The sequence below is a fragment of the Poecile atricapillus genome, chromosome 2, assembly GCF_030490865.1.
Source record: "Poecile atricapillus isolate bPoeAtr1 chromosome 2, bPoeAtr1.hap1, whole genome shotgun sequence".
In the NCBI taxonomy this organism is placed as follows: Eukaryota; Metazoa; Chordata; class Aves; order Passeriformes; family Paridae; genus Poecile; species Poecile atricapillus.
This window is the reverse complement of record NC_081250.1, coordinates 17,734,725-17,753,415: the sequence shown is the minus strand read 5'-3', so window position 1 is coordinate 17,753,415 and position 18,691 is coordinate 17,734,725.

Here is an 18,691-nt window from a genome sequence, read left to right as displayed (position 1 = left end):
TGCTTTTTTAGTGCTTTGGGAGGTATTCATATTCTAGTAAAATATGCCACACTACCTGGATCTTCACCAAGCAAATGTAAAAGTCAAACTTTTTAAAAGAGCGAGAAATACTTGAATTTTTAACATCTCTCTGAAAGAAGATGCAATGTCCTACTTTTTAGTGCTTGGTTTGTTGAAAAGATTAGAAGCACAGCCCTTATTGACTTAGTCCTATGCTGAGTGTAAATTCACACAAAGAAGAGCAATTTAACATGTGACTGACCTTTTTCAGTGCAAGATGAAGAAATGTGCTGTTAAGGTTACCGGAGTATGGCAGGATGTTTAATCAGCTTCTTTGCTTTAAAGAACAGTAGGAAGGAGATGATGTATTAAAGATGATAGCTTCTTGTAGATTTTAACTTGTAATGCCAGGATCTGAGTACAATAGCAGATTAAATCTCTGTAGGGGAACTTCCTACTGGACTTGCTATTTTTAGATGTTTGTGGCTGCTTCTTCCTTCTCACTAGTTGGTTTTTGCTGCCTTGAAGAGGTGAGTTGCTTTCTCTGAGATCTGCTTCCAAATTCTGACAATGTATTTCTGTTAAGAGCAATTTTTTTTCCTCAGTTTTGTAGGAAAGGCAAAAGAAGACAGCATAAATGGAGCCATGCACTTTCCTGTTGTATTTCAATGTACGCATGAGGTAAATTCATGGCTTTGAGCAAAATGTTTGCAACACTCTTGCATGTGTGTAACAGCACAGCAAACTTTCATGTTATAATAACAAATCAACCCAGATTTGCTTGTGCAGCTGGGTAAGTAGGATAGTCTGGTGTTCTGTGCTTTCAATTTGTCCCTCATGTTTGAAAACTCCTCAGAGCTGTGTGTGTCTCCTCTGAGGAATGCATGTTACACATCCATCCAAATCAGATGGCTTCACCTGGCTGTCTTTCCTCTCTGACCAACATGGATTGATTCCAGAATAGCTCCTTATTTTAGGCACAGCATCTTTTTCCTCTACTGCCCTCATGCCCTCTCTTGAGAGATTAATTTACAATAGGAATCTTGATTCTAATCTATCTCAGAGATAGCACAGCTGAGGTTATTATAATCATTTCATTACAGTGAGACCTTCTTCCTCTTCACCATTGTTCATTGTTAGGATGTTGCAGTCCTGTGCATCAAAATCCACCACTCTTGCTCCTAGTATGATTTTTTCAGACGTTCACATATCTTGCATTTCACTGTCTTTCAAAGGTCCATTTTTTGTGTCCATTCTGCTCTTGGGGTTGGACTAGAGGATCTTTAAAGGTCCCTTCCAAACCAAACCCTTCTATGAGTCTATAATTTCTATTCTAATTTAGGCAATACATATATATATATATATATTTGAGGTTTCAGTAACTACTTTTTTATTTTTAATTTGCATTTTTGGGTCATATGTTTACTACTAATTTTCATATTTTTCCAGTCAATGATCCTTAATTTTAGAAAGGCATATTAACACAGTAGAACTATTATAATATTACAGAAATATTCTCCCATTAGTCTTGTATATTTAGATGAATGCTTTTCTTTTTCACTATAATGAATTTTCATTTTATTGTTTTTTAATGAAGCAGTGTGGTGAGTTGACCCTGGCTAAATGCCAGGAGCCCACCAAAGCTTCTCTATCACTTCCCTCCTCAGCTGGGCAGGGGAGAGAAAATGTAATGAAGTGCTTGTGGGTTGAGATAAGGACCAGGAGATATCACTCACCAGCTATCATCCTGGACAAAACACACTCTGCTTGGGGAAATTAGTCTAATTTATTACCAATCAAATCAGAGTAGGATAATGAGAAGTTAAATCTTAAAACACAACCCTCCCTTCTTCCCAGCCTTATCTTTATTCCTGATTCTCTACCCCTCCCACTGCCAGCAGCCCAGGGAGATTGGGAATGGGGGTCAGTTCATCACACATTGTTTCTGCTGCTGCCTCCTCCTCAGAGGGAGGACTCCTCACACTCTTCCTCTGCTCCAGCATGGGCTCCCTCCCAGGGGAGACAGTCCTCTGCCAAGGTGACATGAATTCTTCCCACAGGCTGCAGTTCTTCACCAACTGCTCCAGCATGGGTCCCCCACAGGGTCGCAAGTCCTGCCAGCAAACCTGCTCCAGCGTGGGCTCCTCCCTCCATGGGTCCACAGGTCCTGCCAGGAGCCTGCTCCAGCACAGGCTTCTCAGGGGGTACAGCTGCCTTCAGGCATCCACCTGCTCCAGCATGGCATTCTTCATGAGCTGCAGGTGGATCTCTGCTCCCCCACTGACCTGGCTGAGGGGACACAACCTGCCTCACCCCATTCTTCACCATGGGCTGCAGGGGAATCTCTACTCTGGCTCTTGGAGCACCTCCTCCCTCTTCTTCTTACTGGTATCTTCAGAGTTGGTGGTCTCACATATTCTCACTCCTCTCTGGCCAGAATTGCTTCTGTGCAATAACTCCTCTCTCCTTTTTAAACACATTATCCCAGAGGTACAGCCACCATGGCTGATGGGCTCAGCCTTGGCCAGGAGCAGGTCCATCCTGGAGCCAGCTCTACCAGACATGGGGAAAGCTTCTGGCAGCTTCCCACAGAAGATAGCCCTGTAGTCCCCTGTCCTCCCACTCCAAAACCGTCCCTAGTAAACCCAATACAAGCAGCTCCCCAGCCTTCTGTCTCTCTGATGTTTTGTTTTTCTTTGGCTGTTCAGCTTTTGCTTGCTTTTGAACCCATTGGTGGAGTTTTCTTTATTCTATTCTAGTGGGCTCCTAAATTACAAGTTTTTTACTTGGTTAGTTTGACAAAAGTACTCCAAGTGCTGTGTAGATTTTGTGTCATGTAATAATTGGTGTAATTTGTCTTTGTGGGAATGAAGCCAGATCAGAACACAAATTTAAGTTAAATGACTCTAAAAATCTTAGTCTTAGAAACCTCTCTTTAAGGCCACAGGAGTCAATGGTTTTTACTGACATTCAACAGTCTTTGTTCAGCTGAGTCTTAAGTGATGCCCATGTCTTCAGCATCTCAGACGTGCTCCCTGCCTCTCGGATTCCAAACACTCCAGCACAGGCAGTGAGACAGTGATAGCTGGCAGCACCCACTCAGGATGTGTTTTAAATGTCATAAATCCAAGAGAGCTATCTGAGCACTCTCTGAGCACTACCTGGCTTCTCGTCCTGTGGTCTTAATCTACTCTTGAGCTAAAGATGCTCCAGGTACTGTGCTGTCACCACAGAACTAGCATGTGTATTTGTCATCAGGCTCTCCTTGGACTGTACTGTTTTGTCCCTGGCTTCCTCTTGCCAGGGTGGTGCCCTGGATGCAGGTTATCAGGCTGGGAAAACCTCAGCTGTGAGAGCAGAGGACAGAGCTCTGAGAACAGGGAGGTGTGAGGAGAAGTGGTAGGATTGCTGCGTATTGGATATGGGAAAGCCTCTTCCCTCTTCTAACTTCTAAGTGTCTCTTGACTCCCCCTTGGATCTGGCTCAGCTTGTCTGGAGGATGGAATTAAATCTGTGTACAGTTTTTGCTCTCTGTGTCATAAGGATTGTCAAAACCAGAATTACAAAAATTAGTTTATTAGTTTTAAGAATGGTGTAGCTGAGAAAAAAGCATTAGCCACATCATTGAAACAAATCTCCCCAAAGATACTGACACATTACCATGGCAGAGGACACTTATGAAATGTGGTACAGTGGGTTATTTAAGGGACTGCTTGTGAGGAGTACAAAGATAAACCTTCAAAGGGTACTTCTGTAGCAGCAAAACACTCATGCACAGCAATAGCAAGTTGTCACAGGTTACACCCCTACTTCCTGGAAGGGAATTAAGGCAAAACAGGGACACACCAAATTTTTGGAAGAACTGGAATGAAAGTTCTTAGTCTCTGTTTAAGCTGTGGTGTGTGATCCTGGCAGTGGATGTTTCTCCCCACCTACGCCTTGGCTGTGTCCAGGGTGACTCTGACCGAGCAGGCTACAGTCAGTACGGGTTTTCATTTAAAAAAAGTATTAACAGAAAAGTATTACCTTCCGTGACTTCACAATCAGAGATAACATGATTAGTAAAATGAGGATATGGTAAAAACCATTACAAAAATCTTCATTCACTGCAAAATAGCAATTTAATGCAAAATATTTACAACCTCTTATTGGGTCCTGCTACTATCCTCCTTCCATTTCCCTTCCAAAAAGAGGCAAAGTTCATGGGTGTAAGAAGTGTAGCTGCTATTTATTTCCTTTATTCCCTAAAGATACTTTTTGGGCACTGTAAAATGAGAATTCTGTTTTGCAGAGCCCTGCAACAGGCCACACATAGTTTGGGACCCTGCTTTGGGAACCATTGTCTTGGACTTTAAATGTGAAATAAAGCCAGCATCTGTTTGCATTTAGTCTGCTATTAAAATGAACATGGATTTTGGTATGGCAACCTAATTATTCTGAGACGGCACTCCTTTTTCTCATATGAAACTAAAATCATCAACTGAATAAATCTGTAACAAATTTTATTGACATTTTGGGTAGTGCAAGTATTGCTAGTGTCAATTAGAAGTATTGTCACATGCTTTCCCAGGACAGAGTTTCAGTATACCAGGGCATTTTCATACCTGCTGCCATCAGGAGCATTCACTGCTAATCAGATGGCAGGTAGCCATGAGCCATCAAACACCTCTCTCCGCGTTTATCCCAGGAGCATTTTTATTTCCCTGCTTCCTAATGAAGGATTTCTTTGCCAGAAATCTTGTGGAAATATTTTTCCTGTATTTCTTCAGACTTTTCCCAGTAGAGAGTATCTTTCAATTTCAGCTCTTTTCCTCTGTCACGTTGACCCCAAAGCTGTTCTTTCTGGATTTCCTGCATGCTTTGTTTTTCCAAGTTTCTGTTTTCAGTTTCTGATGATTCTTTTGCACTGATGGAGCATCTGCCCATAATTCGCTATTTTTCTATTGTGAAAAGCCATTTTGTTACAGTGGGGCTTTGATTCAGAGATGATTTCTCATTCAGTCTGTTATTCTCAAAGACGACTGACTTTTAGTCGTAGAACTTCAACCCCTAAATGAGCAGCCTGGACTCCTGATACAGCAAATAAAACCTCCATAGAGGAGCCCAGAGCACTCTTATCTTCCCTATCCCTTGATCAGATTGTCTTAATTTGATCAGGGATGGGGGAAGGTATGTCCTTAGGAAGGGCTTTCTTTGTCTCTTGCTTTTTATAGAAGGTGATGATCCTGTTGTGCTGTCACAGTTCTTCCACCTCACATATTAGTATCAAAAGGCTAGATCATGGTTGTTCTGTTTTCCAAGTCTGCAGCAAGGTCAGAAAAAGATATTAGCAAGGGATTGGTAAGTCTAGGAGTGGCATGCTGTATTGAAGAACCCTGTGATTACCAATCCAATGCTACATAAAAATCCTGTGGAGAAAGTTTTTTGTCAACCCAATTTCCACAGAAGAGTTCTGGGAAGGCTGGGAAAGCTGAAGTGCTCACAGCACAGCTGAGTTTTCAAGACTTTAAATCAGATCCCAGATTGAAGGCATGGACTAGACAGGGACAACTCTGGCCTTCCACCTTTCTTAAGATGCTGAGGCTGCAGTATCAGCCTCTCTTCCAAAATCCCTTAATGGTACAGAGGGATCTCTGAGAGGGAGATTTGCTTTGTTGTACAAAGCCCTTTTCTTTGGCCTCTAAGAGAGGAGGGGAGGTGCTCCAGGCTGAAGAAGTGAAGACAAGACAGAGAACACCATCTTTAAGGAAACCCAGTGAACCCAAACACACCCTGAAACCAAAGGACCCTCTATTTTCTCACTTGCTGAATTCAGCTAATGCCCACCTTTCATCATTGCTGTGCCAAGGCTGATCTTGGGGCCTAGCATATGGTTTAGCTATTGATTTGGCTTCCGCTTAATTGAGATCTTTGAAATGAGATTGTTCCATGCTGTGCAGTGCACATTTATACAGCACCTTGCTACATATTTTGCCTTCTCCTTGCCTATTAATGACAATAAAGTTGTCAGGAGGCTGTTGCCACCTGAACCTTTCTGTCATTGTCTGTCTTCTGACTGTTGACCCTGCCATATGGAGTGAATTCCCAAATCTTGCAAGTCTGCGCAGAGCTGATGTAGAAGTTTTCATTTAACATTCATGGCAAAGGCAATCTGTCTGTACTCCATTGGCATCCATAAACTATCATTGGTTTGTTTACAAGACTGGCTTACAAAAATACACACAGAGAGTGAGTGAAAACTTGTTTCCTTGCTACAAGTGATCTTAACAAAGAGTTTTCCGGACTTGAAAGGCAAGACAAGCAAGCATTATGCTATGATTTGGGTTTCTGCAGTAGGAAGTCTTTTAAAACAGCTCATAGAGATCTTCTTTCTGAAATGGCTGTGTTGACATTTAATAAAGTGATTGTCAAAATTTTGGGATGGGGGTTGTTTGGATTGGTTTTTTTTTTAGTTCATGAGGTTGTTCCTGTCGGTAGATTGAGAGTTGCTTCCTTTTGCTGTTGAAGGCTGAGATTGGAAAGGAAGACTTATTGCAATCTATTTCAAGAATAGTCTGAGGAGGAGGAAATTCCCTTCTTGTTCTTAATAACTGGTGCAGAACACTGCTGGCGGAGGAGAATAGTTCAGTAAGTTAAAACATTTAAATGAAGTTTGGATTTCATACATCTTGTTATTATCTAGAAATTTAATTGTATTTTAAACATAGTATGTTTTATTTTCTTTGTTAAGGGGGAGGGATGTGGGTATTGTGTAAGAGCTTTGAACTCAGTAGATATTAATTTGCTGATCTAGCAAGGGTGAAATGTTCCATAAGAAAAGAAAACAATAGCAGATCTGCTACTGCTTGCATTGCAAAGCACCAGTCTAAGCTGCTGGAGTACCTCTGAGAGACATTAGCAGTGCATTTCATTATTCAGGATCTTGGCTGAGACAAGAGGTAGTTTTGCCCATCCACAAATCTGTAATGTTGTTATCTTTTCAGATGTTTGAGACAGCTTTAGGGTACTTCCAGCAACAGTTTAGAATCAAGGGTTCTGTTTAAATATCAATAGTAGAGCAATCCAAACCTCCTTCAAGGCAGAGTTAAATACCCTGGTCGAGCAGAGTAGAATGAGAGCGTTCATACATTTGCATTTTGCTCTTTAGCTTTAATCAAAAGTAGTGTGGTGTTCAAGGTATACCTAATTCTGTACTTCATCCAGAAGTGTGTGCTGTCCTGCTGGGAGCAGTGGCTGTGTGGACTTGGGTATGGAGGCATGATTGGAGCCCTTGTGCTCCTCCATTTCATGAAGAAGGTGCTCCTGATGCAGTGGGGTGTGTGCTGAAGCACAGTGGGACACCCCAAAATCCCCTTGTCCTCTGCTTTTTCCTGGCAGGGCTGGCTCAGGGTGCAGTAGAACAAAACCAGGATGTATCTGTGCCTCCTTGCTGCTCCTTGGCTGTCAGTAGAAAATTTGCCTTCATCCCAGTGGATGTGATTCCACTGCTGTTTATGGGCTCCTTGTAGGAGCTGTTATACAAATGCCAAAGAGGCTCTGCAGCCCCAAAGTTTTAAACTGTTGAAAATTCACATTTGTTCTCCTTTTGCCACCCATAGGAACTGAGGTTTGGTAAGAAAATTCTTGAATTTTTATGCAGCAAAACTCAAAGAAAATAATTAATTTTTTAAAAATGAGAATAAGCTGGAGATGGAAGAAACACCTTCTGCCAGGTAATTTATCAAGTGTTCTCTGCAGCCCCTTTCAAGCCAAGAATGTTGCTGCAGGTGTGAGTTTGCTCATGAAGCTGCTTGTATACCCAGGTGAGCCACCCTCACACACTGCCCCTGCCATGTACGTGCTAGCCTTTCTGAAAAGACACATTCCAGCACTGAGTGTCTCATCCTATCCCATGATCTGTTTTGGGACTTGGCCAGGTGGGACTTTTGTCTTCTGCAGACAGTATAGCCTGCTTTGAATTTCTTAAAGATCTCCGTCAGATACGTGTGCCAGTAAGTGAAACTATTAATGTTCATTTCATTAATGCATCTGTTTCAGAACATTATTGCTATATTTAAGTGAAAACCAAGTATTTAACTGAGAGAGCATTTCTGCAATGCATTTTAAAGTATCATTTATTATATTATGAGTAATAGCCTGAAACTCACAGCAGAATTCATTGGACCATTATATCACACACTGTGTAGGAAATTCTTCTGTGTCTTGATAGAGTTTATAATTTAATTGATGATGAGCAATTTAGAGAGAGAGAGATATGCTGTGAAACATAGAGGTGCAGCATTATGTGACTGTGAATACAGGTATATGTGGGATAGTTCAAAGTTTAATAATTAATAACTTAAGAATGTCTGTCTTCCAGTCTATATAAATTTATAAAATTTTGAATAGTATCAAATAACTAAAGGTTATGGCATTCTCTTATTTAATTTTTCTTAAATCACTTTATTTTCCTGTAACTTTTGCCTTGTATTTCTTGCAAGTAAAAGCCCAGACTTAAACTTTCAAACTAAATGTTAGAAAGATTTCAGGGATTCACATGCTCAACTTTCCTTTTTATTCTGCCATTGAAAATACAGAAAAAAAATGTTAATTTGCTGAAAAACATGTTGGGTGCTTTTAGTGTATTTCAGGTATTCAGAAATTTTAGAACTCTCTCTTCCTTTAAATAGAACTGAATGCATTGTCATGTCCAGTGCTGAGAAGTAGCATTGTACAGCAATTCTTTTTGTACTTGTAAACAAGCTTCCATATGCAAGTACTTTGAAAGTGTTTTTAAAATTGTGCTGCATCTGTGTCTGATGTTAAAAGCATGAAAAACAGCCAAAAAACAAGCCCTCCTAATGGCCTCAAACTGCAGAATATGTATACATATTCAAAAGTGCCTATCCTTAATTTTAATAGCAAACATAAAACATAAATGCTTTCCTAAGCTTTCTCCATGAGCTTTACTGTTTTATAGACCTTCTCTGCCAAATTCCCTTTTTCTTGCTCCCAGTTTTCTCGTATGGGCAGAGACAGTCATTCTCTCCCATGCTCTGACCAGAGCAGTTTTGATGTCACCTCATCTGCAGAGTGACATAGCAAAACACTCGAGCCTCTCGCTGCAGAACCTGGAGCACCCCGTGCCCCACGCCTTGGCACCTGGGTCAGTGGCCCTGGCCAGGCAGGGGACTGCAGAGACAGCCACAGCAGCCAAAACCTCCTAACTGGGGGGCAGAAAGCATTTTGAGCTGTAGAAGCGGCTCAGGTGGGGGGAGCTGCTGCTGTGGTCTGTGAGCAGGGTCTGGAGAGCAGACTGGTCCCATTTCCAACAGGGGGCTGAGCAGCAGAAACCACGGCCTGGCACCCAGATGGAGTGGTGGTAGGTTTGTACAAGGAACGTGACATTGTGAATGGACTGGCACTGGATTTGTGTCAGGGTGGCAGAAGCTGTTATGGCCCAGCCGCCGAGTATTGGCAAATGAAGCCAGTGACAGGCGGAGAGATTAGATCAGCAGAGGGGTACTGGTTTAAAACTTAAATTTAAGCAAATGAGGTTCATTAAAAAACAAACCTAGTAAGCTAATTCTTAAATTTTTAACTTAATAATATTTAGAAGTATTATATTCTGTGTAATGAAACTGTGGTGTCATTTTAGGAGACAGCAGGACTTCTTATGTGTTTAAAATAGAGGTTAAAACACACTAATGAAGTTATGTATATGTGGGAATCACCTTGTGCAGATATTATGAAGCTATACTAATTTTTCCTTGGCAGATTTGCCTTGCCCTAAAAAACTTAATGTAGTGGATTTTAAGGGGATTTAAGTCAAAGTCAACAGAATTTTTATGTCATAATTTTGCAGCAAGCTATGATTTTTTAGATTGGTGAGATTAAGCATGGTAAGTGGAAATTTATCCATTACGGGAAACTATGTGAAAGTGAGTTTTACTTATTGTTTGGATTAAAATTGATTATCTTCTTATTTCTGTAGTTATTGACTTATTTAAAGTATAGGAATAAAAATTACTAGGTTATATAATAATGGTTAAATCTTGACAATAGTTTTGTAGGAAACCAACCATGTAAATGCAAAATCAGAATGGTGTGTTTTCCCAAAGTGGTACCATATGTTAGTTGATTAACAAATTGTAGGGCTATTAGAAGATCTTGGCTGCTGGTAAGAAGAAGCATCTGTTTTCTACATCTTTTATCTAATATGTGTAAAGACTCTGGCAAGTCAAGTTTAAGTGTGTTTTTTGTTTGTTTGTTTTATTTTTTTGTTTTGGGTATTTTTTGGGGGGGGTTGGGGTTTTTTTATTTTTTTAGGGGTATATCAGCTATATATTCCTTGGGTATTTTTCTTTCCATAGGCAACACTAATGTATTGTTGGGATTTAAATATAACACTGTTCCTGTGAAGAACATTCAGTAACATTAAGACAGAATGCTCAATACCCCATGTGCAGGTATTTTATAAGATCAGTTCAAAATTCTGTCTGCATCACAGCTTGTATTTAGTCTAAAACTTCATTTTGTTTTGTTTTTATCTTCAACCAGACATCAACTCCAATAACTAAAGAGCAAATATAGAAGTTTAGTTTTCCTTCAGAACTTAGCAGTTTACATTGATGGCATTGCAGTGTGTGCAAAGTGCTAAGTGTGTGTGCCTGCATCATCGTGTAACTACAAAAACAAGTGTCATGAGTTTTACAGAGTAAAAGGTGCCTCCGCTTACAACCTATTCTGAGATCTTACACAGAGTTTTAAGTGGTTAATCAATCTTATGGCACTGGTGTGGAACAGAATCTCTTGTGGTCTAGCCAGTTTTGAGGCCGTTTTGAGGAAGAGCCAACAGCCTGAGACTTCACCCCGAAAACAAATGAGGTCTTAGAAGAAGACTGAAGATTTTGAGTTCTTTCAGGACTCTCAAGGAGAACTTCTGCTCTTCTGTGTTCAAAATCCGTTTGTTGTTTCCAAAGCAGCATTTAAGAATAGCTTTTACTTTTCTTATCCAGGCCTGATGAAGTTTCTGGACTTTCATGTGGGGATCTTGCCAGCTATAGGGAGCCCATAGGACATGCTTCTGCATGTTCTTCTTTTGGGACTCTAGGTGTTTCACTGAGGATAAGAAACAAAAGAAAGATTTAAAAAGAACTTTCTGTAAAAAAAAAAAAAAAAAAAAAAAGTGGTTTGCATGTCGTTAGTGTCTCTATTGTCCAGGTCTGATTTCTCTGTTCATCTGATTTCCCCATACCTTCATTAGGAGGCTGTAACTTGAAGCTGTGAAGGAAGTTTTGAAACAGACAATGGGTGGAGATCAATCTATTTTCTCTAAGCTCTGGGACTTTCCATGGTAGGAAACTGTTTAGTTTTGCAAAAATTGCCTGTATTTCATTGGCAGGACATTGAGCACAGTCAGGTCATGACCACAGTGTGAAAAGCTGGGACAAGTCTTGAGATGAAGTATCAAGACGGGAAGTGAATTCCCTCTCCTGTGGTGTGTTTAGGGGACAGCAGCTTCAATGCCTGCAGGAGGTGGGTGCCTACTTTCCCTTTCGGTGCTGGTCGTGCTGGTGCTGAACAGCCTTCAGCAGCTGAAACCCCCCAGGCCAGCTCTCAGCCTCTCTCCAGCCCAACTATCCACTCTGTCCACTACCAACACCTTCAGAAACACAGCCTTTTAACTATGCCTTTGTCTATAAATAGCTTTTCTTCCTGTGTTTCTTGAGGGGTGTTAGATGAGGCAAAGCAAGGTATGTTGTCAGCAAAACATGCCGAAGACGATGAGCCAAGAGGTGAGAGAAGCAGCAGCCGAGCAGGCAGTTGCAGGGTGCACACGTGTTTGCGTGAGAGAGGTGTTAGCTCTCCGAGTGGTGCCATATGCTGCACAGACCTGAGATCCCCACACAGATCCTCAGCAGAGCCTGGGGGATGCTGCAGTGTGTCTACAGGGCTTGGGGTCAACCCTTCTGGAGCAGCCACAGCGACCACTCATGAAGTGTTACTGACAGAAGTTTTTAAGAGCAGGCTTTATGCTTCGGTTTTCAAAGTCAGGATAGGAATCATTCAACAGCTTCATCTGGTATAAGATTGCAAACAGAGCTGTAGCGCAAGGGAAAGACAGGCCGTCCTCAGCCTTGTAAAACAGCATTTTATGGTAGTGAGAGTCTCCTCAGAATATGATCTGGGTTGGATTGTTTTGTTTCAAGAGAGAAGTGTTTAAGAAACTGATTGTCTAGTCTGCTGGCAGCAAAACAGTATGACAAAATGTGTTGGGCAAAAATAGCAATAGCAGAGTCTTCATACAGAGAATCTGGAACATGAGTCTAAAATCTAGAATTAAATATATGCTTGGCTCTTGAGGAAAACAGTCTACATGGGAACCACTGTCTAAAACATTGTGGAAATGTTAGAGTATTAGGAGATATTTCCATGAACAGAGAGTGTATATTTTTCCAAATAAAAATGATTTTTTTTTTTTATTCTCAGAAGTATTTAAGGAAGTGTCATGCCATCCAAAAAGCCATATGTACAGATGTTTTCAGATGATCAACACTACCTCCAGTGGATAGCTACCCACTGAAGAATAAATGCTCTGCTCTGCAGCATGCAAGAGTCAGCTCCTGTAACATTGGCCCTGAATGTGCTGGGCGTTTAGTCTAATGTGTATGCTGCTGTACAGCCATGGAGAGGTGTCTCAGGAGACTAATTCACCCTATTCTAAAATAGGGGTCTAGATTCACTGCCTTCAGCAGTTCCTCTTTCACCTCTGTGGTTACTAAGTGGATACAGGTGGGTATTTGCTTGTATTTTTGATGCCTGAGACTAAGTGAGGTATGGCAGATTGGCTTCCCTTCAAAGGAAAGAAGGAATAGGATTTTTTGGTGGTACCTAAGGAGAAGTCCTGTCAGCTAGAAAAGAACACTCTTATTTTCTGTCATTCACAGTGCCGGTATTGCAGATGGGTGTGAAACATCTCTAGAACAACCAGTGCATCTGCCAGCCTGCAGCCACCTTTGCAGGGCCACGTGGAGAGTCCTGGTCTCCAGCAGAGGACAGATTTGACTGCTCTAAACAAACCACAGTATCCAAAGGTTGCTTATGCAAGGTGTTATGAACTGTGTGCACCACACCCGTGATTTTTTTTTTTAATTACTTCAGATTTTCTGGGTCAGGAGCTACTGAGATACATCACTGTATATCATATGTACATCACTTGAGAAACAGCATTTAATCATGCAAATAAAACGCTTACAAAGGGTCTGCTGCAACAATCCCCAGGAGCTCCCTGTTACAGCAGTAGCTCCAAGTGCAGGACACTCCTCCCCACTCTGATGTGTTTCTGCAGTTAACATACAAGTACATAATCTCAGGTATGAAACTGCCATTGCTTTCCTTTGTGTTCAATAATTCTGTAAGAACTGCTTTCTAAAGTACTTGAAAATATAATGAGATTTTGGATAGGTCTCTTTCAAGTCAGCCAGTCATAACATTCCTTGAGAAATTGCTAGTAAGAAGTTTCTTACTGTGCATCACTGCTTAATAAAAGGTGTATTATTCTTTGCCCTTGAAAAATGTCTCATGAAAAAAAAAAAAAAAAGAATAAATCTCCTGTTTCCTTGGGCTGAGAAAGCCTAGAGGTGGTTCTAGAGGTGGTTACACATCTCAAATAGGAAATAGTAAAAGCAAATCTCCAAAGACTACAGGAACAAAAGCATATGATGCCTTCATGGCAAGGTTGTGTGCAGCAGTGTGAGCAGATATTCAGATTTCATGCTTCTAAACAAGTAAATTACCAATGACCTACCAAATCCTAGTGCTGCCTTGTGCAGTATTGCCTTGCCTGCCGTACTTTAGGTCCCATATCCCACAGAAATGGGGAAGGGCACAGGAGCTTGGTGCCACACTGTGTTTCAGTCCAAGTCACCTAAAGTCCTCCAGAGTGGTTTCTCAGTAGCAGGGAATTGATGATCTCAGCCCCTCCAAAGCCATACAGATCCCTTGATCAAAAGGTTTAACAGTGTTCTGACACCTGATGGTATCCAGAGCCTTGGATGCTGATGCCATGTAAGCTTTACCCTGCATGGTCTGTCACCTCTCTGGAATAGCTGAGGCACTGAAAATTCATTCATCCACTGCACTATCTTTCCCGCCTAAACAATTTTCTACAACAGATGAAACATGACTTAATGTACTGTATGCCATTCATTTTCTCCCATATCCTCTGTTCAGGAAGAGATTTCCATGTGTTTTGATTAGGTCTGGGGTTGCTATTTTTCTGTTGTAATGTGCTTCTATTTCTTTATGTTTAGCACATATTACAAAGTGTTGCTGTCAGTATTAGGGCTTTTTGTACCTTGTCAAATGTAAGAGCAGTTGTAGCTGTCCCAACAACCTGTCTTGAACAGTGATTGTTACCTAAAGAAGGATGTAGGATCAAGAAAAGTATGTAGTCATACTTCTGGAACATCCTCCCAGCTCCCAGAACTATGAAGTTGAAAGATTACTTGAGGGAAACCAAGGATTATGTCCTTTTTCTTAACAGTGCTCAATGGATTTTTTTTTCCCATTAACTTTTTATTTTTTTAAGTTCTACTTAACTCGGTAACTGCAATTTCCTAGAGTAGCAAGTTCCCCAGCTTACCAGCACTTCCAAAATGCTTTATGAAATTAATGTTCACATCTACGTAGTTTTGAACCATTAGCTTACTTCTTTCGTTTGATGACCCTACAGTCTGTATTGAGAGAGACAATGACCAGTCTTTTTCCATTCAACTTCTGTCACTCATGTTTATAGACCTCAAACAGATGTTTGAGTCATCTGTTTTCATAATGGAGAGTCCTACATAATTCAGTTGTTCCTTGTACAGAAACTCTTCTGTAACTTTGATCATCCATGCTGCCTTTTTCTTAACGTTTCTGTTGTATCTTTTTTGACCTGGAGTAGATTAAAATTGCATGCAATATTCAAAATGCGGGTAGACTGTGGATTTGTATCATATATAGTAGCATAATGGTATTGTCTGCCTTGTTTGCTATTCTTTTCTTAGCATCTTCTAACATCTATTAGGTTTTTTAATCACTAATGAGCACTGAGCTGAAATTTTTAATAAATGGTTATAACCTCATACTCTCTGTTTGAGCAATAATAGTTTGTTCAATGTCAATGTGAATCGCTTTACATTTGTCTACAGGGGATTTTGTCTGTCAATTTACTGCCTAGTCAGCGAATTTTATGAAGTCTCTTCCTTGTAACCAGCCCCTGTCTTCCCTGAATATCAGAATGTACTCAGTAAGCTCTGCCACCTCACTTAAACCCACTTTTTCAGCCCACTAATGTAGAGAGCTGCCTGAATCAGTCCACTCTGTGTGACTGGTAATCTACATCACCAGGGAAATTTGGCTTTTGTTCCTATGGGTTTTTTTCCCTATCTTTATTCAGTTTTTTATCAATGGGAAGATCTCTCTTTGTTTCTCTACTGAGGGATGTAGCTACATGCCCTCTGGAAATCCAAGGGAGCCATATCTGCTGGCTGTCACAGGTCTGTTCTCTCACTGGGTTGGGAAATGGCAGCAATTCTTGCTTCTGCTTTCCTTGACCCATATGATCTTGTTTTTCAGGTTCTCTCTGCAATATTAAATTGCTCATTTCACAGTACCACATTTGGGGGTTGCTACTTGCCTAACACATTGTCCACATGGAACCTGTCAAGAGGCCCATTGGAGAGTGACATATGCTGCTTTCTGAAGTTGGGGAAGTGCTAATGGTTCTTATTTTAGCTCCATCAGCAAAAGAAAATTACAAGCGATAGTGCCTCTGTGGCTAAATTTGTGGTTTATTGAAACTGTGGCAGAGCCCACAAGATGAGGAGAGAAAATAACGTCTGATTTTAAATTTCAGCTGCTGGCTGCAGCTGCAGCTTTCAGAAAGCTTTTCAGCCTGGTTCCTGTCCCATTTTCTCCTAGCTTCCTTTTACTGCAAAGGGAAGCTGAATTGCAACATTGAACACTCCATTACGTAGGTTTTTCAGTATGCAACCACTTCAACTTTAACTGGCATGGCTTTCAGCATAGGTATTATCAGAAGTACATTGTTTAAGGAGGGGATGGGAAACAAAATTTTTCATTCATTTTTTTAAAGTCTGAATGTGCAACAATACAAGGGACGATTTTAAATAAATAGGAAAATTGCTTGAATTTTCTGCAAGGTGCTGAGTTTTTATGGTAATGGTTAATTGGGATGTGTCTCTCTCAATGAAATAATTGCATCAGAACTCACAGTTACTTACAAATTGAATAAAGCTGCTATATTCTTGCAACTGGTGACAGATACTGCAACATGGAGGGGAATTAGTCTCTAACCTGTTAAAAAAATCTCTGTGGCATGGCAGTCCCATGCTGATGCAGACAGCTGAGGAACTGGAAACATGTTACCTTTCCACAAGCAAGGCTTTATTCATGTCTTGGAAACACTCCCAAGATTTACATGGCACTATGAAGAAAAGGTATTTAGTGATGATCTGCAAAACATTGCCACAGTCTTAATGTCTGTGACTAAAATCAAATACAGGGTAAGACCATGTTGAAAAAGGACCTCATGCTGCCCAAGAGGCCTGGGGTAGCCTTTTCCTTGAGAGGAATATTTCTCAGACTCTTAAGTCAGAAGACCACCCAGTCTTTTCCTTGCTGGGTGGGGAAAACAAACAAATTACTTTCTTTGATGGCTGGGAAAAGAAAGTGATTGATAATTACTGCCTGCAGCATTTTACCCCTAACTGTGGTATTCAGCCTGTGTTTTCTGGCTGAGTTTAGGCCCTTCAGAAGACAGAGCAGACTGAAAGCATTACTGAATACTACTCATGGCGTGCATACTCATCCTTCACTTCTTTGCCCTCTTCCAAGGGCACTCTTGCATTACTCCGTTGTGAGAGAGGACTTATAGGAGCTTGTAAGACTGAAATGGAGGCATGTAAGTAATACTGGACCTTATCTCAAAGAGATCTTGGTGCTTCTTTTCTTCTAGCATTTTGCCCAGAATATCCTCCAGGTGGTGAAAGGATTTAAATATCTAGCTGCAGTCTTGAAGTATTATCTTTTAATGACAGTTCTAGAGCAAGAAAAGCAAAAGAGGGTTGGGAAAAAGAGGGAATTTATTACTGGATATTATTATATTAATTATGAAAGACTAAAGCAATGGAATGAAAATCATAAATAAAATTGAACAAATTACAGACTTATATTTTGCAAATGAGTCCTGGAAATCAGAGTATTGTAGTATTTACATATGCAGTAAAAGCTGTCTATGTTGTCAATTAATATTTAATAGCCTTTTCTTCTGGACTGAGGAAAACCCATCATTGTCACTACTTACTGCCTGTTCCCTGCCTTGCACTGTGCTGCATGTAAACGCATATGCTATGTTATGAGACATATTTGTATATTTCAGTGCAGACTTGCAGTTTGTTAAAGGACATACCTAATAAAATGTCACTTTATGTTGTCAGTGGAATGCTCACCTGTGAGTCATCCCATGGTTTGAAAAGTTTTTGTAAGAAATTCAGAACAGTTGGAATCAAATTGTCTTGGGTTCTGTATTTATTCATGAGAGGGACAGAGACTCTACTGCTGAAAAAGCTTAAACTTTGTATGACACCTTCCTATGCTGACGTTGCTTATTCTTGTCATCACCCCAGGCAGTTCTGTATGCTTCTTGTGGCCTGATGAGACAGAGCTTTGTTACTTTTTCTCCCTTTTTATCTTCTTGCACAGGAGCAGCAGACTTCCCCTTGTAGGAGGAATAAGATATGACGTGAGTCATGACACTGCATCTCACTCAGTGTTTGGACATTTTCCCTTGCAAAACCTGAAACATTCTTTCCCTTTTTGGGAGGAGGTTGCTGCAGCCACAGGCTCCCTTCCTGGCTGAGCAGAGTGCCCCAGCCTCAGGTCCTCTTTCCTTGGGGGCTCTGTGTTTTCATGCAGCATCCAGCTGCACCAGTGTTTTCAGAGGTCAATTTAGGTCATGTACCCTTTTCTTACTATTAGTATATTAAGTTCAGAAGAATGGGCTCTGGCAATCCCACTAGCTGTACTGCAAGGAAAAGATGAGAATACTGGAGAGAAAGTGAAAAGAGGCAAAGACTTGTTTTCCAAGGAGAAAACCGAGACAAAAGGATAATGCAAGTCTTATGGAGCTCAGCTGATGTGAGTGAGTGAGTGAGTGAGTGAGTGAGTGAGTGAGTGAGTGAGTGAGTGAGTGAGTAGGCTGTGAGATGTTTTTCCAACCTAGCACACATTCTACAGTACTGGTGGGTCTGGCTGACAAAAGGGAGTAAAAATGATCCTTGGAAACTGCAGTTAAGGCAACTTTGCCATGAAGAAATAGGGTGCAATTTCTTAACATTGAGGGTAATTAAACATGATTTAGTTAACTGTAACACAGTCTGTGAAATGACAGCAGGTAATTTCCAAAGCTATTTGAGTCCAGGCAGCAAGAAAGCCTGTATTTACTGGGTGGTTGCTGCAGGGTGGAGAGTTGTGGCAGTCCTGCTGCTGCTGCTGGACATGGTATGCCCGAGTCAGCAGCTCCATCAGTCATGTTCTGCCTGCTGAAACACCCTCAAATAACAGCAGTGGCAACTCTGTATTAAAGGCAGTCATTATAATCAACAATCGTGCTTGCTCCTTTCAGCAGACAATGTGCAGTGCT